The following is a 22651-nucleotide window of genomic DNA, read 5'->3' as shown; positions in this document are numbered from 1 at the left end:
GTGGGCACACCCTCATGGACAAATGCAGTCTTTCTCCTACTCAGTCAGACTTTGTCCTTTCAATTCTTTGTATTTTTAAACATTAGCTTTTTGTGATTATTTCTGTGTTTACTGGATTTATTGACATTAAAATAAATATTTCTTTTTTATAAGAATTTATTTTTATTTTTATGTTTATTTATTTATTTTTGACTGTGCTGGACGTTTGTTGCTCCGTGGGCTTCACTGTAGTTCTGGTGAGTAGGGGCTACTTTCTCGTTGCAGTGCCTGGATTTCTCATTGCACTGGCTTCTCTTGTTATGGCTCCCAGGCTCTAGAGCACAGGCTTGGTGGTTGTGGCGCTTGACCTTACTTGCTCCTGGCATGTGGGATCCTCCCGGATCAGGGATCGAATCCATGTCTCCTGCATTGACAGGTGGATTCTTTACTACTGAGCCACTAGGAAAGCCCCTAAAATAAAGATTTCTTAAACTGTACAAAAAGCAATAGTCATCGATGAGAAAATAGATAAATTGAACTTTCATGGTCTTTGGTTCGTCAAAAGATACCATTAAACGAATGAAAAGGCAAACCACAGGCTGGTACTTTCAGTAACATACCTGACGGAGAACTTGTAGTCAGAATATACGAAGAATGCCTGTAGGTCAATAAGAAAAAGACAGGCAAGATCAGCAAAAGCCTTGAGCAAGAACATGTTTAAAGTGGATAGCTAAATAGTCACTTTGCAAGTTAGAACTTATAACACTGTATATCCAGCCTAAAGGACCAAAACCTTAAAGATTGATAACACCAAATATTGGCAAATCCTCATGTGTTGGTGGGCTTCCCTGGCGGCTCAGCTGGTAAAGAATCCGCCTGCAATGGGGGATACCTGGGTTTGATCCCTGAGTTGGGAAGATCCCCTGGAGAAGGGAAAGGCTACCACTCCAGTTCTGGCCTGGAGGATTCATGGACTATGCAGTCCACGGGGTCCCAGAGAGTCAGACACGACTGAGCGACTTTCACTTTCACGTGTTGGCGATAGGAGTATAAATTTGAGCGTTTGGAAATTTGGAAAACTATTTAGCAGGATCTACTAAAGCTGAGATTACACTCATTCCATAAACTCTCAGTTCCACTCCTAAGTATGTACTCAGTAGGAACGAGTGTGTATATCCTCCAGTGTTTATAGTGCTCTTATTCATCAACTGGAAACAGCCCAAGTGGCCGTCAGCAACAGAACGGATAAGTAAATTGTGTCATATGCATACAGTGGAATACACCACAGCAATTTGAAGAAGAACAAACTACATTGGCACATAGCAATACAGATGAATCTCAGGCGTGTTGAGTAAAAGAAGCCAGACACCAAAAAAGTACATATTGTATGATCCTGTGTTCCTGGAGAATAGGACCACACCTTTTATCTCTAAAAGTAAATATTTGTTGACAGAGTGAGTAAAGGAAGACGTGGCCTTTACTCTCGTTTTCAGAGTAACGTTTGGGTGTGTGTGTTAAGGTGAAATTAGTTCGGGATGCAGTTAACAAATGCTCAGTTTGCTGTAAAATGAAGCAGAAAATACATGCTAAAAAAAAAAGAAAAAGCAGAAATGAATCCATTTTACCTTAATGGGGAAGGGAATAACAAAGGGGCCGTGGGATTCAGGAAGAGGCATTCACCGATGCTCAGGGGACGAGGAGGGCTTCCTGAAAGGAACAGTATTGAGCAGAACTTTGGCAGGGGTTGAGATGACAACAAGCAGAGAAGGCCTGAGAAGGACACCCCAGGCTTAAGGAATGGCACATCCAGGCGGTTCTCAGGCTTTAGCACGTGTCAAAATCATCTGGAGGACTTTTGAAAACACAGGCAGCTGGGCCCCACCCAGAGATCTTGGTTCAGTAGCTCTGGAGTAGGACCTGAGAATTTGCATTTCCAACAATTTCCAGCTGATGCTGATGCTGCTGGTCGGGGAACCACACTTTGGGACCCACTGGCTGGTCCAGGTAATTGCATCTCACATGAGTCACATTCACTTGCTTAGGTAAGTGAAGTGCAAGATGGGAGGGTGTTTTTAGGCAGGTAAAGTGGGCCATAGCCTGGAGGCCTTTGGCAGTGTCTGAGCTTAGACCTAATCCTATAGACTTAATTTAGAGCCACGTGGATAGATGTGTGTCACATCTGATTTCCAGGGTGTCCCCCTACAGGATCTAGATACCTTCAGCCTTAAAGCTTAAGTCTTTAGCTTAAGGCTGTACAGTTGTGCCAGTGATAAAATGCATCCCGAGTTTGGCCTTGTAGAGACGAGCCCTGCACAAAGCACACCTTCAGAGGGCAGCACAGTTTACACTGATGGGCTGACAAGGATTGAAGAAAGGCATTAGTTTAAGTATGCAACATCAGGATTATTTGTAGCCATGTAACACATGCATGCAGGGGCTTCCCAAGTGGCTCAGTGGTAAAAAAAATCCACCTGCCAGTGCAGGAGCTGCAAGAGACATGGGTTCAATCCCCGGGTCGGGACAATCCCCTGAAGGAGAAAATGGCACCCTGCACCAGTATTCTTGCCTGGAGAATCCCATGGACAGAGAAGCCTGGTTGGCTACCGTCCATGGAGTTGCAAAGAGTTGGACACGGCTGAGCACGCAAAAACAACAACACATACCATGGGAATGGCAGGTGGAAAAAGAACCTACTGATCTGACCATTCAGGCCAAAGCAGCAGTTTTACTTTAAAGAAGAGATAATTGCTCTGAATGTTTCTTTCTCATGGCCCACAGCCCTCCCACATTCCTCAGGACAAGGATGTTACACCATACACCCCATACACCCATAAACCCCCAGAGGCCTGTGGTTTAGCTGGCCTGGGACAGGTTTCCGTCACCAGAGAGACACACAGAGTCAGGAGATTCCCCCCAGATGGTCTTTCTTTGGCTCGGGAAAGGAGTTAGTCACCTGGGTGGGATTTGGGGAGGGAGGCACACACCCTGAATAGCCCAGCTGAAGAGTCCCTGCCCCTCTCTGGGGCCATCCTGGTCAGGACACTGGACTAGCAGGACTGCCCTTTCCAGGATGACCCCGGCACAAAGAGCCAATGCCATCTGTCCTCCTCTATACTGGCTTCCAGTTATACCTCAGTAAGCTACAATTCAGTTGCTATTACCGAATTCCAAAGTATTCTACTGGGTGTGGTAGAGACACAGATGAATCAGCCACAGACCTGCCCTCCAGAAACTACAGTTTAATAAAGGGGAGAGGAGACAGAGGTTGTTCTTGGTCATTCAAAGCCCTCCTGCCTGGTCCCTTGTTTCCTCCCTCCACATCCCTGGTTTAGGTCTAACGGCTCCCTCTCCCTTAGTCACCACTGTTGGAGGCTGGGGGCTCTCACTCATTCAGTAGGATCCTGAGGTCACAGAGATGAGTAAATCAAGATGCTTGTGGTCTGATAGGGAGCTCATCCTGCACCACAGTTGAAGCCAGGCCATCCCTGAGCAGATACCCTGAAGCTGCCACCCCTGTTGCTGGGGCCAAGACCTTCAGCTCTGGGCTGGAGAAACCTGTCCCCTTACCAGCTGGGTTCCACACTGATAGATGTTGCCTGGAGTCCCCACCTTTGCATCAGCCTGTCCCAGGCCAGCTAAACCACAGGCCTCTGGGGGTTGCAGCTGTTGCATGCATGGTGATCCACAGGAGGATAAGAGGGGGCTCCGGTGACTGCTGGTGCCCTGACAACTCTCCAGCTCCCTGAAGACCCCACTCCTCTTGGAGTTCTGCTGGCCTTTTCCCTCAGGGGCCCTGGGAACCAGCTTGCTTCCTCCTTACCCCCACATTATTTGTAAGAGAGTCACCTAAAAGTGAGCAGGGGCCCAGAAACCAGAACTGGGTCTAGATCTTGCTCTGCCATTCCCTGTCTGTGCACCTAGGGCAAGGCACCTAACCTTTCTCAGCCTCAGTTTCCTCATCTGTAGAATGGGAACAACAGCCTTGCTTATTACTTGATACTGTTGTTCAGAGACACACAGGATACAGACAGAATTCTTGTCCTTAAACTGCCCTAAGCCTAACGGGGTAGTTGGACAAGCACACACAGTGTAATGTGTACCACACCAGAGGCATGTTTGGGATGCAGTAGTGAGCAGAGTAAAGGTAAACTAATTCTAGCAAGGGTGAACTGCAGAGCCTCACGGCAGCGCCGTGTGCAGAGCATGGTGGAAGCACCTCTCCAGGGCTTTGGCCGCTAGTGTTTCTTGAATACCTGACACTGTGTTAAGTATTTACCCGTGTTTTATTTTTTAATTCACAACAAACCAGTGAGGTGTTATCACCCCATTTTACAGATGAACAAACTGAGGCTCCAAAAGGAGCATATATTGACCTGGCATAGGATTTATTGAGCACCTACTACATGCTAAATTTTACAGATATAACAGTAAACAAGAGAGATCCAAGTCCCTCCCTCCTAGAGCTTACATTCTGCAGGTGAAGTCACTTGCTCAAGATGAGCATTCTGCAGGTGAAGTCACTTGCTCAAGATGAGGCTGAAATGTGCCAGAGTACAGATTCAAACCCAGGTCTGAGGACCTCCTGGGTTTGTGCTTTTCCCACTCACTCCAGAACTCACTGTGTCTGAGGACACTCCTCTCATGGGAGGCACAAACTGTCCCTGCCAGCTCCTCTGAGGAATTCAGGGATTCGGGACCAAGGCTGGATCAGGAGTAAAAGAGGAGCTATTTCTGTAGAACCCTGTCTTTCACAAGCACTCCCCAGCAGCCCTGCCCCAAAGAAAGACGGCCGGCCTGACCCCTCAGATATTTTCCCCAGGGAGAGGTGGACGGAGGAGCTTCCCCAAGGGGATTTCAAGGGAGGGGTGGTGCTGTCTATGCTCAGGTCAGAGAGAGACACCCCCTTCCTGGCTCCCGTGGGGAATCCCTTTGGATTTCACTTGGCCTGTGGGAGGGGCCTGTTATTTTCCTACTCCTCAGGTCCTCTAGGGAGGAAGTCGGGCCTGGGCTATGTCAGAGGATTAAATCAGGCTCTGGGGCTCTTGGGTGCAGGCCCCAGCCCCGCCCTCCCTCTGCCCTTGGCCTCAGGCTGCCTCTTGATGCCTGAGATCTGTGGCACTCCCACTGGGCAGTGACATTTTCTCTTAATCCAAGGAAACAATGAGAAATTTGCAAGCCTCTTCCACTGAAGAAAAAAGACACATATAGGATTACTCATTATAATATTTACTCATAGTAGCAGTCACCTGGAAATAATCTAAATGGCCAGTGTTTTGGAATTAAATAAAATATGATAAAAGTATGCCTTCAGTGAAATACTATGCAGCCATTAAGAATCAAATGGAGAATAAAATTATATGAGTGCTTATAATTTAGTCACAACTTATGACTAAAACAGTGTACACAAAACAGAATATACAACATGATCCCATTTTTTAAAAATGTGTATATATGTGCATAGAAAAATGTCTAGAAAGATGCACACCAAATGTGAACAGTAAAAATAAAAAGTGTGAGCAATAACGATCTCTGGGTAGTAGAATTGAAACTTCTGTTTTCAGTATTTCCAAATCTTTCAGTGAAAGAAATATGTGTGTTTTCTAATTATGGAGAGAAGAATCCCCACCATATGTATTAGAGAGAGAAGAGACTATCTCTTTTTGGACCTGTACTTAGCTGGTTCCAGTCCCTACCTAGCCTTGGGAGATTTGAAAGCTCAAGAGTAGTGTAGGATTGGTGACAGCTCAAGGAGAATGAGCTGCCCTCTATTCAGTTCAGTCGCTCAGTCATGTCTGACTTTTTGCATCCCCATGGACTGCAGCACGCCAGGCTTCCCTGGGTCTCATCTGAAATGTCGTCTGCCAGAAAGTCCTCCTAACCGCACACCCGGGCTGAAGGAGGCCCCTCCCACATTCTCTCTCCCTCCCTCACCCCATTTTATTGTCTTCATTGCACTTAACTATGTCTGCAGTGACCTGCTGCTCATCTGTTCTGGGCGGTTATTTGTCCTCTCCACCAGAAGGCAGGCTTTGTGAGAGCAGGACCCCTGCCATCTTGCTCCTCTGACTTCCCATCAGGAGAAGAGACCTGAGCAAAATCTTGGTTTATAAGAAGCAGACCAGGCTGTTCAGCAGCCCTCTAAAGTTGTGGGCATTGATCCTAAGGCTCCAGGTGACCTGGAGAAAATGGGATTAACATCTTGGGAGTCTAGAGACAAGCTGATTACTCTCTCTGGGGACCAGAACTGGTTGAAGCTCAGCAACATGGAGAACCTGGTCCAGCTTGGTAACAGCAGCTGCCAAATTGTTACCTGTGTTGTGGAAGTGCCAGCTTTATGCTTTACAGCTTATAAATGAGTGAAATAAAGCTAGAAGCAGTTTATCTGATCATCCCTTACCCCTTTGCTTCCAGAGCTCCTGAGGCTGCCAGCCCCATCTGTCCCCTAGCTCACAACTTGGGCTCCTCTCTTTCGAACCTGTTCCAGTCAGGTTCTCATCCCAACCATTTCGCTGACTCTGCCCTTGACTGAGATCGCCTGTGCTTCCAAGACACTAAATCCAGTTATTAATTCTCTGTCCTCATATGACTTGACCTATCACAGTGAATTGCTCCATCTCCTCAAAACCCTTTTTCCTGGTTTCCTTCCTATTGTACTTGCTACTCCTTCTCAGTCTCCTTTGCTGAGCAATTGAATGGAGCTTAGCCTTCATGAGGGCTTCCCTGGTGGCTCAGATGGTAAAGAATCCGCCTGCAATGAGGGAGACCTGGGTTCAATTCCTGGGTTGAGAAGATCCCCTGGAGGAGGGCATGGCAATCCACACCAGTATTCTTGTCTGGAGAATCCCCATGGACAGAGGAGCCTGGCGGGCTACAGTCCATGGGGTCACAAAGAGCTGGACACAACTGAGCAACTACATATACACACAGTCTTCATGAACTGAAGGCAGCTTGTATATTGACAGTTACCGCCTTGGTGACCTCCTCCTACTCCATGGCTTCATAAGAACTACAAGCTGAGCACTTGCAAATCTTCACTTCCAGTCCGGATCTCTCTCCCCTGAACTCCAGACACATATATCCACCTGCTTACTCACCTTTCCACTTGAGTGTCTAAAAGTCATCTCATGCTTAATAAAAACTGAGTTCCTTATCTCCCTGCCAGACATGCTCCATCATCAGGCTTCTGCATGCAAATAATGACTATTCCTTCTTCTCATTTGCTCAAGCCAAAATCTCAGCGTCCTCTTTGACTCCTTTATTTCATATTTCTCTTCTAAGTCCATCAACATATCCTGTTAGCTCTGCTTTCTAGTATCTGACTAGATCTCAATACCGGTCCCCCGCCCCATGCTACCTCTCCAGTCCAAGCCACCATTGTCTCTTCCAGGATTTCTGCAGTATCCTCCCAATTGGTTTGACCTGTGCTCCCCAGGTTACTCTCAACACAACATCCAGAGTGACCTTGTTAAAGTGTGAGACACATCGTGTCCCTTCTCTGTGTAAAACTTTCCAGCGGCCCCCATCTTGAGTCAAAGCTCAAGGTCAGTGCTTGATGAACTTCAGTGCTCTGCACACTCTGGAGCCTCTCACTGCCTCTCTGCTCCCCTCCCTTACTGCCTCGTCACTCACTCTTCCCGGGCCACACTCCCCTCCTCTCTGATCTTTACCATCTCAGACAGGCTCTTCCCTCCAGGCCTTTTCACGTGCTGTTGCCCCACCTGGGAAGCATATTCCCCTCTTATTCTCAGGGTGCATGTCCTCATTTTCTCAGGTCTTTGTTCACAAGTCATCTTCTCAGATGTCTGGGCTTCCCTGGGTGCGATATTTACAGGTTTAGCACTCCTTTCCACCTTCTGCTCCAACATTTGCTTCTACCATCTTTTACTTTGTTTTTCCTCCAGAGCAGTTAACTTTTCTGATTACTATTCAATTAATTAATTTGGTTGGTTGGTCTTCAAGTTCCACAGGAGCAGAGTTTTCATCTGTTTTGTCTCGTGCTATATTTCTAGAGCCCAAGGAGAGTACCTGGCATATGGTAGGTGCTCAGTAAATATTTGATGAATGGATATATGAATAAAAATGTATGGTGGGGACTTCCCCACCATACATGGTCCAGTGGTTAAGACTCCACACTTCCACTGCAGGGAACATGGGTTTAATCCCAGGTCAGGGAACTAAGATTCCATATAGCACATGACATGCCCACCCCCACCCACCCCCCACCCCCTGCAAAAAAAAAGTATGACAAAACCACTTACTGTTTATATAAGGCCTTGAGACGAAGGGGAAGAGGTTTCTGCCAGCAAAAGAGTGTTAATGAGCTGAAGGAGAAAGAACTGCCCTGGGCAGGAGAATACCCCTGTGTGGACGTCAGGGGCCTGTTTCTGCCTTGGGCCAGCATGCAGGCAACTCACAGCTGAGTTGCTGCAGATGAGCACTCATCACTTCCATTCAGGTTTACTTTGCCCCAAGGCTCCCCCTTAGTGCTCTCCCTTAATCACTTACTTTCCTTTTTACCTACAGGTGCCAGTTTGCAGCCTGTTGAAGGAAAACAACATCAAGGTAAAAGAACAATAAGACTGTGTCTAGTTTAAAACTTCTCAACTTAAAAGGCCTTGAAATGTATTCAATGAAGACCCAGAGGGCTGAAAGTGTTGGCAGCCAAATAAAACGAAGGTGCGGGAACTCGTGTTGACTTCTTGGTTAGAGTGAGAGCTGGGGACAGTGAGGAACAGCTAAGTGTTGAGGAATGGGTCAGCAGAGGTGGCTATCCAGTCTTCAGACCCAGGAAGACAGTGCTTCCCTTGGAAAAACCTGGCAGCCTCCCCCACGACAGACAGTCATGGGCCCACAGCCTGGTCCTCCTCCCCTGCTTCCCTCCCTCCAGGCCGCTCCTCTTCTTTGGTCTCTCTGGAGGTTCTACCCTGTCTGCTGAAGTCAGAGCAGGCCTTGGCAGAGTGTTTGGGCTTTTTGTATTTTTTTAAAGCAAGAATGATTTGGTTCTAAATCTAGAGGAATATATAGGATGCTTCCAGCATAGAGGGGTCTCTGTTTCTGTGTTAAATCACAGTCCAAATTTTAAAAAGTGAAAATATTCAGTAAATAACGAATGTGGGGGGAATGTGCAACGATGTGTACTGCTGACGTGATTGGAAAAGGGGCCACTTTTAAAAACATATCTAGCTTTTGTCCAAGCAGTTCTACCATCTGGAATTTATCCTCTGGAAATAAACACATTTTTGCAAAGGTGGATGAATAAAGATATTTATAACTGCATTGTTTATAATAGAAAAAAAGGAAACATTGGAAAGCCCAACAAAAAGGAGTTGGTTGTTTAAAATCTGGCATATCTACACAAAGACATCTCATGCATGCGGCGGCATCACCTAGGGGTGTATATAAATTAATAAGAACAATGTTTGCATATATTGCTAGGTTTAAAAAAAAAAAGTGTATGGTCAGGCCACTCAGAAGAGCTCTTCTCTTTTTTGTTTTGTTTTTTAAATATAATTTTATTTATTTATTTTTGGCTTTGCTGGCTCTTCATTGCTGCTCAGGCTTTTCTCTAGTTGCAGAGAGTGGGGTCTATTCTCCATTTGTGATGCAAGGGCTTCTCACTGTGGTGACTTCTCTTGTGGGACACGAGTTCCAGGGCACACAGGCTTCAGTAGCCGCGGCACATGGGCTCAGTAGTTGCGGCTCCCCAGCTCTAGAGCACAGGCTCAGTGGTTGTGGCACACAGGCTTAGTAGCTCATCGGCATGTGGGATCTTCCCGGATCAGACATTGAACCTATGTCTCCTGCATTGGCAGGTGGATTCTTTACCACTGAGCCACCAGGGAAGCCCTGAATGGCTGTTCTCTTGCTCTCAGTACATGCCCTGCTGGATCAGTGCCTGCTTCACCTACACCCTATTCACATGACTGACCTTCCTATTTACTTGCTTGCCACAGGCCCCAACTAGAGATTGTTCTTGTCCAAGAGGCAGTGAAGGGCGTGCCCCTCTGCTAGTTTCCCTGGTAACCGATGAGCCAACCTGCCATCTATTCCCCCTGTAACAGGCAGTCTCCCCTCCCCAGGAGCGAAGGCTGCCTCCTTGTCCTGCTCACCATCACATGGTGAGGTGTTGCTCCAGGACTTTGCTTTACACTTGTAAGATGAATCCTCCTATCCATTATGTCACTGATGTCTCTGTCACTAACTCCAGGCTCTTTTTTCAGTCTTGAAACTGGGTAAGTACAGGCCTTATAGGCCTGTGAAATGCAGCCCAACAGAGAGAAAAAGAAAAATCTTAACAAAACATGTAAGGAAAGTAGCTTTGTACTCAGCCTAGTGGGTTTAAATCGAGATCAGTCTCTTAACCCACATGAGAACTCAGGCAAGTGATGTGATCTCCCTAAGCCTCTGTCTCCTACCTATAACATGGGCATAGTAAGGCCTGCCTCACAGAGTTGTGAGGATTTAGTGGGATTAAAGCCTCTAAAGCCCCAGCTCAGAGTCCAACATGTACTGAGTGCCGGTGGTATTCAGATGAGACATGAACTCTTCCTGGGTACCTGTGAGGAAGCCTGGAAACATTCTGCAAGTTCATAGACAAATATTGATTTTATTTGGCCGGTTAGAATTATAGATGATTTTCAACATTTTAAAATTTTTCTGCAAGGAATACATGTTACTTATGTTGACTGAAAAAAAAAAAATATGCAGCCTAAATGAGAATTGTGTTTTATTCCATGAATTTTATGAGGACTTCAAGCCTAGGAGTCAGCCTTTCAGATAGCTCTGAGGGACTGTACTCAAAGAGGTAAGGTAAGGGAGGAGCCAGGATACAAAGGAGTTTTGCCAAAAAGAGCAAGTAATAAGAACATCCAAAAATTACTGTTAATTAAAGAAAACCAGACACCTCAAGTTAATGAATTTAGCGCTTTTCTGTGTATGGGAAGATGTAAGAGTTTGGGCTCATTGAAATCCTTCCTTTGATATGTACCTTAGCTGTCTAAGGTCAGTATTCTGGCCAGTATCTCAGGCTCACTGTTGGGAGTGGTGGTTAATGACTGATGGCTTGATGATCGTAGCATCCCTTGTTTGCTGATATGGCAGGCAATATTTTTCATCCACACTTATGTAATGATGATGTAATTTTTAAAAAGGAAGTAACAGTTGAAAAGGCTTAAAAGAGAAAACAAACTTCAGGCAGGCCAACTGAGCAGTCTCCAAGGCAAAGCTCCTGAGGATTGAGGTAGAAGGTAGTGGACAAGGGTAACAGGCAGTGGGTGAAGGAAAAGGATGGTTAGGCTTGAGGGCTGTTGCCCACTTAGATGTACCTCAGAGGTAAGGCTCCGGACTTCACAAGCACATTCCCCACTTTGCCACCCCGGCCACCACCACCAGCCAGGGAGCCTCTGGTAAGAGATATGGTGACCCATCAGATGATAATGGGTGTATATAGTCACCGTTGGCTGCTGAGACAACCTGACTCGTGCACCTGCAGGGAGGGATCTGTGGCTCCAGCCATGGGCTCAGCTCTTGCCCACCCTCAGAATCCACACTCAAGGGCAGGGTCTCCCAAGCAAATACAACCTGCTGGGAAAGGGATCTGGTGATGACTGCCCAAGGGCTGCTCTGCCGTCCCCTGTCCCCACCCCTACTCCCACCCACCAGCTGCTGGCCAGTGATATCAGGAGACTTCTTCCACATGAATGAGCTACGTGCTGCCCATGCCAGTTTATTGAGCATTCTTAGGGCATGGCTTGCCCACCTGGGTGAATTTTCCAAATAATTAAATTTAATCCCATCATACTGCAATTTGTTTATTGGATTCGTTTTTAATACATTTTTATTTTATCAAATTTATCAAAATAATGCACATACATGGTTTAAACAAAATAGAGGCTTATAATATTAATAAAAATCCTATCTCAATGTTTTTCTGCCCCACTCTATTCAGAGAATAGAGTTAACCTTTTATTATTTTCTGTTTCTATTTATGATGTTATTTCTTGATTTACCAGTTTTAGACCTCTGTGGACTTCTTGTGGTAGCTGAGAATTGAGCTCACCTACAAAACCACCTCCAGTTCTTCTTCCATTCTTCCAGTAAGACTAACAAGATTTTTGGTTAACTCGATACATAGTGAATGTAGACATTCTTTACTGCTGTGCTAAGTCATGTGTGATGTATCTGTCCTTGAGTTCTGGGGGGAAAAATTAATTCTTTGATAATTTTATCCCCTCTCTTTTACCTGTTGAACCTAATGGATTAATCATCTAATTTTCTTATGTTTTCTTTTTTATTTCCCCTCCATTTGCCTTTTGGAAATACTTTCTTGATTTTAAAATTTTTTGGCTTTTATATTTTTAATATACAAGTACTCATTCTTGTTTCGGATTGCTTCTTTTTCATAATATTACAGTCTTGTTTTATGAATACACTGTCTCCCATTTATTTCTCTGAAGGTATTACTTATTTTTCATTTGTCTGTTGGTTTTATTTTAATATTTTTCTATTCTCTAAATTGTCTTTGTTTCCCCCGGCTTCTTTTTATTTTCTCTCTCTTCCACATTGAAAGTTTTCCTCAAATACTAGAAATATCTATTGATATTTATGAGTAAAGCAATAAAAAGCTGAATTAAACTGTATTTGGGGAAAACTTGACTGGGGCATCACTCTAGGCAGCAAGCCAGTCTTTTCATTAACAAGCCTCTAAATGTAAGACTTGTCTCTCTAGAGCTGGCTTTCTCCACCTTGGCATGTTGACACTCGAGGCCAAATAATTTTTTATTGTAGGATGTTTAGTAGTATCACTGAGCTCTGCTCACCAGGTGCCACTAGTAACCCCCCTCCCAGAATTGTGATAACCAAAAATATCAATAAACCTCACCAAATGTTCTCTGGGGAGCAAAATTACCTCCTTAAGAACCATTGCTCTAGAGCTACACAGCCTCTCAAGAGAAGTATTCTAACTCCTGTTCCAATTACTGTTACTGCCTAACAACCCTCACCAATACTTAGCAGCATAAACAACAACCACTTTGCTGTGCTGCAAGTCAGGAATTGGGAAAAGGCATGGCTCTTCTCTGCTCGACAGCGTCTGAGATGGCTGAAAGTTGGAGCCAGCTGCAGCTGAAGGATCCACTTCCAAGATGGGTCTTCACTTGGCAGGGAAAGCTGGAAGACTGGGCGCAACAGGACTAGAGACCAGGCAGACGACACATGGCCTCCCCAGAGCGACAGCCTGGTAGTTGGACCTCTTGTGTTGTAGCTCAGGATTCTAGTGTAAATGTTCCTGACAGCAATATGGAAGCTGCAGGGCCTTTTATGGCCTGGCTTTGGAAGTCACATAACATCACTTCCCCTGTAATACAAGCCCACCCAGATTAAGGAAAGGAGAAGAGTCCTCCCTCTCAAAAATTTTTGTAGCCATGTTTTAAATTCACTATACTTTGTTACAGGACAATACACGCCTGGGCAAGGTGGGGTATGCAGACTTGCCATCATTCCTCCATTTACATCCTTGTGTTCATCTGCCTTCTCTTCTGCCAGGGTCTCTCCCATTTAGTGTCTTCAGTCTCCTGCTGTGTTGGACAGAGTATGACGTGTGATCTGGGAGGATTCCAAACAATTGCCCTGGTTTCTTTCCATATGCTCTTTGTACTTGACCCCCACCATCATAATACTTGGGCTCCCCAAGGTCTGAGCTCCCCCACGGTTCTGAGACAGGAGTGGCTTGCTTCATGTCAGTCTCCCACTCTGGGAGCCCTTAAGAGACTAACTTTTTCCATATCAGCCCTCCTTCATTCTTCCATCTGCTTCCCAGTTTCCCAGAGTTTGCTGAGATTTCTCATCCACTAATGTCTCTTTACCATTCTGTTTGCTCTTGAGCATATAAACCATTTTACTTCTTGTCTGGCATTTTTAGTGACACTTCAGGAGAGAAAGGAGGTAGAGACATGTGAATAACCTGATATGTTTAATGGTTATACTTCTTTTGAATGGATGTGTGTGTGTGTGTGTATGTGTGTGTGTGTGTGTGTGCGCTCAGTTGTGTCCAGCTCTCTGCAACCCTCTGCGAGGTTCCTCAGTCCATGGGATTTTCCAGGCAAGAATACTGGAGTGGGTTGCCATTTCCTTCTCCAGGGGATCTTCCCAACCCAGGGATCAAACCTGGGTCTGTTACATCTCCTGCATTGGCAGGTGGGTTCTTTACCACTATGCCACCTGGGAATCCCCTTGAGTGGATATATGGTATCTCTAAATTATGTTATAATCTTCCCTTCCCTGTTGGAGCTCTGTTAAGTAGTACAGTGACCACATTTAATGTGTTATTGATAATTTAGGATCTTCTTTATGAACATACATGTTTACTTCGGAATTATTAAACTAAGTAAAGCTATCTGTCCCCCTTCATGTTGAGGATGACCAAAATTCCTTAAACCTATTTCATGGACATCTCTATCTCTGACTGCCTCTTTTCCCATTTATATGTGGTGAGGGGGCCACATTACAGCACATCAACTTCTAATTTACTCCTTTTAAATGGCTACTAAACTAGATGACTATGCAGGATATGGACTTCCCTGGTGGATCAACAGAAAAGAATCTGCCTGCCAAGGCAGGAGATGCAAATTCAATCCTTGGGTCGGGAATATTCCCTGGAGGAAGGCATGGTAACCCACTCCAGTATTCTTGCCTGAAAAATCCCATGGACAGAGGAGCCTGGTGGGCTACAGTCCATGGGGTCACAAAGAATCAGACACAACTGAAGTAACTGAGGACGCACACATGCAGGGTGTCCCCCATGAGCCTGCCCCTACACATTTTCTACCCTTTCCCATACCTCCCAGTATTTGACCTTTGTGGATTGTACCAACCAGGCTTCGTGCCCTTGTGCTTCCAGTTGGGTTTGGCCAGATGAAGGCCCCTGCAGGAGATAAAGAGAGTAATGTTGGGGTATATTAGGGTACTTTATCCACCCCTCCCCTCTGCCAGCTCCCTCCCTTGCCAGGCCTCAGATCAAGTCTGTGTTCTTCTCCTTAAAGCCACTGCAACTCTCCACAGCCCTTCCCTGCAGCTCTCTCAGGATCCTAGAACAGTCCCACCTCCTCCTCCCTCCAAGCCATGGTCACAGCTCCCCATTGTCACTGGCTCCAAGGTGTTTCTCCTTCCCTCGATGCTGCTCAGCCCCTTGGAAACAGTCCCTCCTTAAGCTCTGCTCAGTTACCTGTGCAGTGTGTGTGTGTTTCCTACCGGGACCCTGCCCAGACAGAAACTTCTGATTTGCTTCTAAGACAAGAATGGTCCCTGCCTGAGCCCTGAAGCATCCGCTTTGAAATGTTCTGTGTCAGCTCCCTGACATCTCTGGGTTACTCAGGGGCTTTTGAAAATTCACTTCCTAGTTGTTAAGCAGAATAGATAGTAGAGGGTACGGGATTAGTGACGTCTTCATATGGGGAAATGTTACTGGAGTGTTTTGAAAAGGAAAATAAGCATGTAAATGGAAGGAAACCAGGAGAGAGAGTTTATGATGACTTTTAGAAATTATCATGACAGGCTGGAAAATATCAGGGGTTTTAGAAAAGGATTAAATCCCTTCCTGCTTAACAGATCCTTGCTGGGTCTTAAGGTAAAGTGGGTATTTGGGGGACATCCAGAGCAATTCTGAGTGGGATTCCCCCAGTGTGACATTAGAAGTCCCTCAGTTCAGACCTGCCAGGCCTCTGTGCTTCCCGGTCAGTAGCTTCTCTGATGCTTTTGCTCTGAGAAGTGTCATGTGCTTGGCTGTCCACTAGAGCCCAGTGAGGCTCATGGCCCTGTAGCAGCATCAGGGCTCACACCATACAGCAGCCTAGCTCTCCTGTGGCACCTCTGAGCTCAGCCCTCACAACTCACCTTCTGGAATGCTCTCTGGATTCTCTTACCTCCTCACCTGCTGTCCAGTCAACCCTTGGTGAGTTTATGCACCCCTTTCAAGCAAGAACTCTTCCTGGCCATCCATTTCTGAAAGCAGAAAAAGGAAATGTATCATAAATACTTCTCAAATATGATGACAGGAAGGGGTAGTGTCACTCTGGCTGGCCAAGGTTGCCACCGTGGCAGTTCACAGGCGGTGAGGTGGCACATGGGGGCTGATGTCCCAGCCAGGGGCAGCACAGGCACAGCCCTCAAGGTCCAACCTCCCCGACCTACACCAGCTGACTCCTGGACCCCTCAGCCCTCCTGGGCAGGAGGGAGAGCCTGGAGGCATTACCCTGTTTCACAGGAAGGAGCCCAAAGCCAGGAAAGTCGAGAGTTGCAGCTTCAGTAGAGATACATGCTTATACCCTGGCTTCCTTATTCATGATTCTCTTACTTCTAAAGACTTTTTTTTATTAATAAATAAAATTATTTTATTAATAATTTGAGGAGTGGGGACTGGACAGTTGGAGAAGGGTTTGTTATTTTCAGTGTGGCTACCCTCAAGTGATGTAGCCTTTTTCAGTTTACCTTAGTCTCTTTCAACCCACACGACTCTGTGTCCTTCAGCCAAGTGAGCCCAACCAAGGCCCCCAGCGTCCCACCCAACAGAGTTGCAAGAGGCCCCAGGCCCCATCCTGTTCATTCTTGTTCTGTAAACGTACCACTGGGAGACAGATATGTAGGAATGTGGCCAGAAGAGCCAGCCCCTGCCTGGAAAGTGGAGGACCCTGGAGAGCTGGGGGAGGTTTCTGGGGCCTCCCTGCACTCCTCCTATAGCCGAAGGTTCAAGGTCCATGCACTTCTGGGAGGGTGGATGGGCCCCAAGCAGGCATAACACTTGTGTAGTCTGTAAGCCCATGTCCTGTCTTGTCTTTTCCAAACTGCCCATAGTTTGCTTCCGTTCAGTTCAGTTGTTCAGTCATGTCCAACTCTTTTCGACCCCTTGGACTGCAGCACACCAGACTTCCCTGTCCATCACCAACTCCTGGAGCTTAGTCAAACTCATATCCATTGAGTCAGTGATATCATCCAGCCACCTCATCCTCTAGTCGCCTTCTCCTCCCACCTGCAATCTTTCCCAGCATCAGGGTCTTTTCCAATGAGTCAGCTCTTCTCATCAGGTGGAAAAGTATTGGAGTTTCAGCTTCAGCATCAGTCCTTCCAATGAATATTCAGGATTGATTTCCTTTAGGATAGACTGGTTGGATCTCCTTGCAGGCCAAGGGACTCTCAAGAGTCTCCTCCAACACTACAGTTCAAAAGCATCAATTCTTCGGCTCTCAGCTTTCTTTATAGTACAACTCTCACATCCATACATGACTACTGGAAAAACCATAGTTTGATTAGACGGCCCTTTGTTGGCCAAGTAATGTCTCTGCTTTTTAATATGCTGTCTAGGTTGGTCATAGCATATCTTCCAAGGAGCGACCATCTTTTTATTTCAAGGCTGCAGTCACCATCTGCAGTGATTTTGGAGCCCCCCAAAAATAAAGTCTATGTTTCCATTGTTTCCCCATCTATTTGCCATGATGTGATGGGACCAGATGCCATGATCTTTTAGTTTTCTGAATGTTGAGCTTTAAGCCAACTTTTTCACTCTCCTCTTTCACTTTCATCAAGAGGCTCTTTAGTTCTTCGCTTTCTGCCATCAGAGTGGTGTCATCTGCATATCTGAGGTTATTGATATTTTTCCCGGCAGTCTTGATTCCAGCTTGTGCTTCATCCAGCCCAGCTTAGGGTGTGCCAGAATTCAGCCATTGCTTGGGCGGCTGCCACTAACCACATGGAATAGAAGGAAAATTCTGAACCCAGGCACATGCACCAAGCCTGACGTGGTCCTCAGCAAGATGTCGCAAGTTGCTAATCTGGACGCAGAGGCCAGAGAGTTTGCTCGTCATCTAGAGCCCAGAGTGGGCTGTTACCCACAAACACAGACACCTTGAATGGAACGTACACACCCCGCCTTGCCTGAGGAGGGGCCAGGGCCCACTTGATTCCCATCATGCACCACTACAAACTGATGCAACCAGCTTTCAGCAGACCCTGCCAGGGAAGAAACACATTACGTAAGCATACTGCAATACTTCCTCTGCCCAGGCAGGAGGCTTCATCGCATCAACAAAGTTGGACTTCTCACCCCAGCATCTCACTCCACCAAGCTGGAAGTGCCTTTTATCAAGACCATTTACAGCCTCTTAGTAGATCTGCTTCTCCTAAGAAATTAAACCAATGGCTTTCAATCCTGGCTGCACATTACAGTTATCTAGAATATTGAAAGTACTGATGCCTCAGTACTTGAAAGTACTCATCCTCACCCCAAAGATACTGACTGAATTGATCTGGGCTTTTATAAAAAAAAAAAAAATTAAGTCTTTATTGACAGATAATATATATGCAAAAAAATAAGAAAACAAAAAAACATGAGTGTAAAGCTTGGTGAATTTTGACAAAGTGAATTTATCCTAAGCTGCTTCCAGATCAAGAAATATCATTTGCATCCCCTGGTGCCCCAAAGCATAAACACCATTCTCATTTCTAATGGTAGAAATATAGTTTTACCTGTTTCATGCTTTATATTATGTAAGTAGAATCAAATAGAATATATTCTTTTATATCTGCCTTTTTCTGCTCAACATTGTATTTGTGAGGTTCATCAAAGCTATTTTACAATTGTTTGTAGTTGTTGTAGCTAGTTCATTCTCATTGCTATAGGTTGTTCCACCATGTGGATATTCCTCTGCTTCTCTATATTTGACTATCTGGGTTGTAGTTGGCCATTTGGGGGTATTATGACTACTGCTGCTATGAGCCTTCATTGGTGTCTTCGAGCACATTTGCTTGCGTTTCTGTTGGGTCCATACTTGGACATGGAGTTGCTGGGCAAGTATGAAAATCAGTCTGTACAGCTTTATTACGTTATGCCAAATAATTTCCAAAGTGACTGCACCAATTTATACTTTCTCAGTGATGTGTGAGAGTTCTGGTTGCTCTACATCTTTGCCAGTGATTGGTGTTTTCTAACTTTTTCATGTTAGCCATTCTGGTGGGTGTGTGATGATATCAGAGTGTGGTTTTAATTTGCATTTCCTAAATCACGGCAGATGGTGATTGCAGCCATGAAATTAAAAGATGCTTCCTCCTTGGAAGGAAAGTTATGACCAACCTAGATAGCATATTGAAAAGCAGAGACGTTACTTTGCCAACAAAGGTCTGTCTAGTCAAGGCTATGGTTTTCCAGTGGTCATGTATGGATGTGAGAGTTGGACTGTGAAGAAAGCTGAGCACCAAAGAATTGATGCTTTTGAACTGTGGTGTTGGAGAAGACTTTTGAGAGTCCCTTGGACTGCAAGGAGATCCAACCAGTCCATTCTAAAGGAGATCAGTCCTGGGTGTTCTTTGGAAGGACTGATGCTAAAGCTGAAACTCCAATACTTTGGCCACCTCATGGGAAGAGTTGACTCATTGGAAAAGACTCTGATGCTGGGAGGGATTGGGGGCAGGAGGAGAAGGGGACGACAGAGGATGAGATGGCTGGATGGCATCACCGACTTGATGGACATGAGTTTGGGTGAACTCCAGGAGTTGGTGATGGACAGAGAGGCCTGGCGTGCTGCAATTCATGGGGTTGCAAAGAGTCAGACACGACTGAGCGACTGACCTGAACTGAATGACTCATGCAGTTGAGCACCTTTTCACACGTTAGCCATTAGATCCTCTCTTTGCAAAGTGCCTGTTGAAGTCTTTGGACATGAGTACTTTTAAGAAGTTCCTTAGGTGGCTCTAGTGTGCAGCCAAGGTTAAAAACCATTGAGCTAAACCACAGCTTCAAATCTGTTGTTCTGCTTCTCAGTGTTCTGCCTTTGAGCTTAGAGTATTTTAGATCTGAGGGACCTAATGGACATAGAGAAAGATGCCTGTTACCTGCCATGCCACAGTGAACCTCCCAGGAAAAAGCAAGAGATTGGAGCTAGAGTTCAGGCAGTTGAAAGTCTTTGGGAATGTGGTCTCCACTTCAGACGGGTTCAGGGAGGGCCTGTGGTGTCCACAGCTGCCACAGGCATTTCCTGACCACAAAAATCACCCCTTTCTGTCCCCGTGGAGCTCTAGGCAGTCATGTGGAGGAAGTGGAGGGGCCCTGTGCCAGGTACTTCCCAGTTTCCAGGCCAGCATGAATGGGACACAGCTGGTGTGGCATTGTGGTCAGGCTGAGGGCAATGGAGCATGCGCTTCATGTGAAGCTGAGGGAGGCCTGCTCCCAATTACACCTTGCCTTTTATTAAGTCCTCATTGCATCATCTGTGCTCTTCTCCTCCCCTGCTGCAGCCTCATCCAGGACTGCTGGACACTTCTCTGTGCTCCCCAACAGTGGATTAAGTGGCAATTGGTAACTCAGTGATAATGTCCTCCAAATTGGAAAGGAAGATGCAAAAAAATACAGATTATACACAGTCCTTCCCTCAGCCTGGAGCTCCGCAGGTGTCATCCCGTGAGGGCTCCGTGTTGGCACACGTGCCACTCATCTGGTAGAGGGCTCAGATGCTGGTGCCTGACTGGGTGTGCATACCCTGGTGGAGTTTACCACAGTGCCCAGAGCTGGCACCATGTGCCCTTGAAAAGAGCAGAGTCCACCTTCTGCTGACTGAAGTCCTGCCAGCTCTCTGATGTGAGATGAGGTCCATGGAGGCATATGGGCAAAGTTGACAGTTTGGAGCCTGGTGAGCACAGAGCCAACTATGGGCTCTTGGTTGTTCCATGTCCCCTGGATTCAGGCCCATCTTGGAAATTGCTCTGGACATAAAGCATTTCATGTCTCATAGTCCAAGTGCAGATGCTATGGTTCCCTTGATTGGCCCAAATGGTAGCCTGAACCAACCAGCAACCAGAGTGCTGTCTGAAGCTTGGAAGAGCACTTTCCCGGCAGTGTGTGAGAGCTCCAGTTGCTTCACATCCTTGTCAGCAACTTGCATTTCCTGTTTTCTTCATATTAACCATCCACGTATCATAAAGTGAGAGACCCCTCTCCTCCCATTGACCCTGCAGCCCTGTCTCTCCCATTTCACCCAGACTCCTATCCAGCAGTCAGGGCCTTCAGCTCTCTCAAACCTGGGTCTTCAAACTCTCCTTCTCCCCTGGCTCCTGGGGTGCAGTACTTGGCATGCTCCCATCTCTATCATCCCTGTGATGTTTCCCTCCACCCCCCTCCCCACGGAGTACAGCCGTGCTGTCTGCCTCTCATGGCCAAGATTCTGGAAGGAGACATCTCCTCTCCCCTCTTCCTTCTCCTCACCTGCTCATTTACTCAGCAAGTATTCATTTTATCCCTGTCTGCGCTGGGCAGAGCAGGTTCTGCCTGCTAGTCTTGTTCAACAGTGAACAAGACTACGTGGCCTTGCTCTCATGAAGCTTATAATCAAGTAGGGAAGAGAGGCATAAATCATTACCAAGTGCTAATGGAGGGGCTGCCACAGCACAACAGCACAGACCAGTTCCTTTCTGCCCTCACACACCTGCAAACGTCTGCTCTTCTTTTGGGGCACAGCTCACAAGCCACCTCATCTGTGCTGCCTTCTCCACACTGTACCTGAAGACAGTGTGGCCCACTGGGCCCACAGAAGCCTTGGGTATAACTACTTCCCACAGGGGTTGAAATCTGAGGGCAGAGACCAGACTACACTCACTTTAGTGCCTCCTCCTATCTGGCACAGAGCCCAGCACATCAGCAGTGCTCTAGATGAACGCACGTCTTGGCCAAGGCTGAGCCAAAGTGTGTGAACATCTTCAAGGCCTGAGGATCCACGTATTCCTTCTTCCTTTTTTTTTTAATAGCCTTTTGGTTCTTCGAATCATTGTAAAATTTGGTCACAACAGTGAATTTACTTAGCAATATTGAACTGTACATTTACAAATGGTTATGAATGTAAATTTTGTGTTATGTGTATTTTACCACAATTTAAAAAACCGTAGTGCAAAGATTAAGTATTGCAAAAAATGAGGAAAGGTCCATATTATTAAGAAATAAAGGACAAATGATTTGATTCAGGCAAAATTGGATTAAAAATAAATAGTTTGGGACTTCTCTGGTGGTCTAGTAGCCAAGACTCTGTGCTCCCAATGCAGGGGGCCCACGTTTGATCCCTGGTCAAGGAACTAGATCCCTCCTGCCACAACTAAAAATCTTGATCTCCATGCTGAAACTAAGCACAGCCAAATAAATAAATATTTTTTAAACTAATAATTAGTTTGGATTAGGGAAATGCAAATCAAAACCACAATGAGATACCACTTCACACCCTTTAGAATGACAATTATTAAAAAAAAAGAAAGAAAATAACAAGTGTCAGTGAAGGTGTAGAGAAATTAGAACCCCTATGGAAGGACTGATGGTGAAGCTGAAGCCCCAATACTTTGGCCACGATGCAAAGAACTGACTCATTGGAAAAGACCCTGACGCTGGGAAAGACTAAAGGTAGGAGGAGACAGGGACGACAGAGGATGAGACGGTTGGATGGCATCACCAACTCGATGGACATGAGTTTGAGCAAGCTCTGGGAGTTGGAGTTGGTGATGGACAGGGAAGCCTGGCATGCTGCAGTCCATGGGGTCGCAAAGTTGGACATAACTGAGTGACTGAACTGAACTGATGCCTTGCCACTGTGGAAATGGTACAGCCATTGTGAAAAATAGGATGGCAGTTCCTCAAAAAATGAAAAATAAACTT

The 22651-nt window shown here is 46.0% G+C and overlaps 1 protein-coding gene and 1 long non-coding RNA gene across 4 annotated transcripts in view; one reads left to right on the top strand and one right to left on the bottom strand.

Annotated features, from left to right (window-relative positions):
- Positions 1-22651, top strand: part of RAD50 (RAD50 double strand break repair protein) — a 252253-nt gene that overhangs the window by 31570 nt on the left and 198032 nt on the right. For all 3 annotated transcript variants that reach the window (XM_059888479.1, XM_059888481.1, XM_059888480.1), the window contains exon 3: positions 8503-8541. The gene's annotated coding sequence lies outside the window, so the exon portion shown is untranslated. The remainder of the gene's footprint in view (positions 1-8502; positions 8542-22651) is intronic.
- LOC132345719 (uncharacterized) lies at positions 227-8498 on the bottom strand. The gene is made up of 3 exons (XR_009495211.1): positions 8238-8498; positions 600-637; positions 227-403 (listed from the first exon to the last, which is right to left on the bottom strand). It is a non-coding gene; the product is annotated as an uncharacterized lncRNA (long non-coding RNA).

The sequence above is a fragment of the Bos taurus genome, chromosome 7, assembly GCF_002263795.3.
Source record: "Bos taurus isolate L1 Dominette 01449 registration number 42190680 breed Hereford chromosome 7, ARS-UCD2.0, whole genome shotgun sequence".
Taxonomy (NCBI): domain Eukaryota; kingdom Metazoa; phylum Chordata; class Mammalia; order Artiodactyla; family Bovidae; genus Bos; species Bos taurus.
This window is presented reverse-complemented; position numbering and strand designations above follow the sequence as displayed.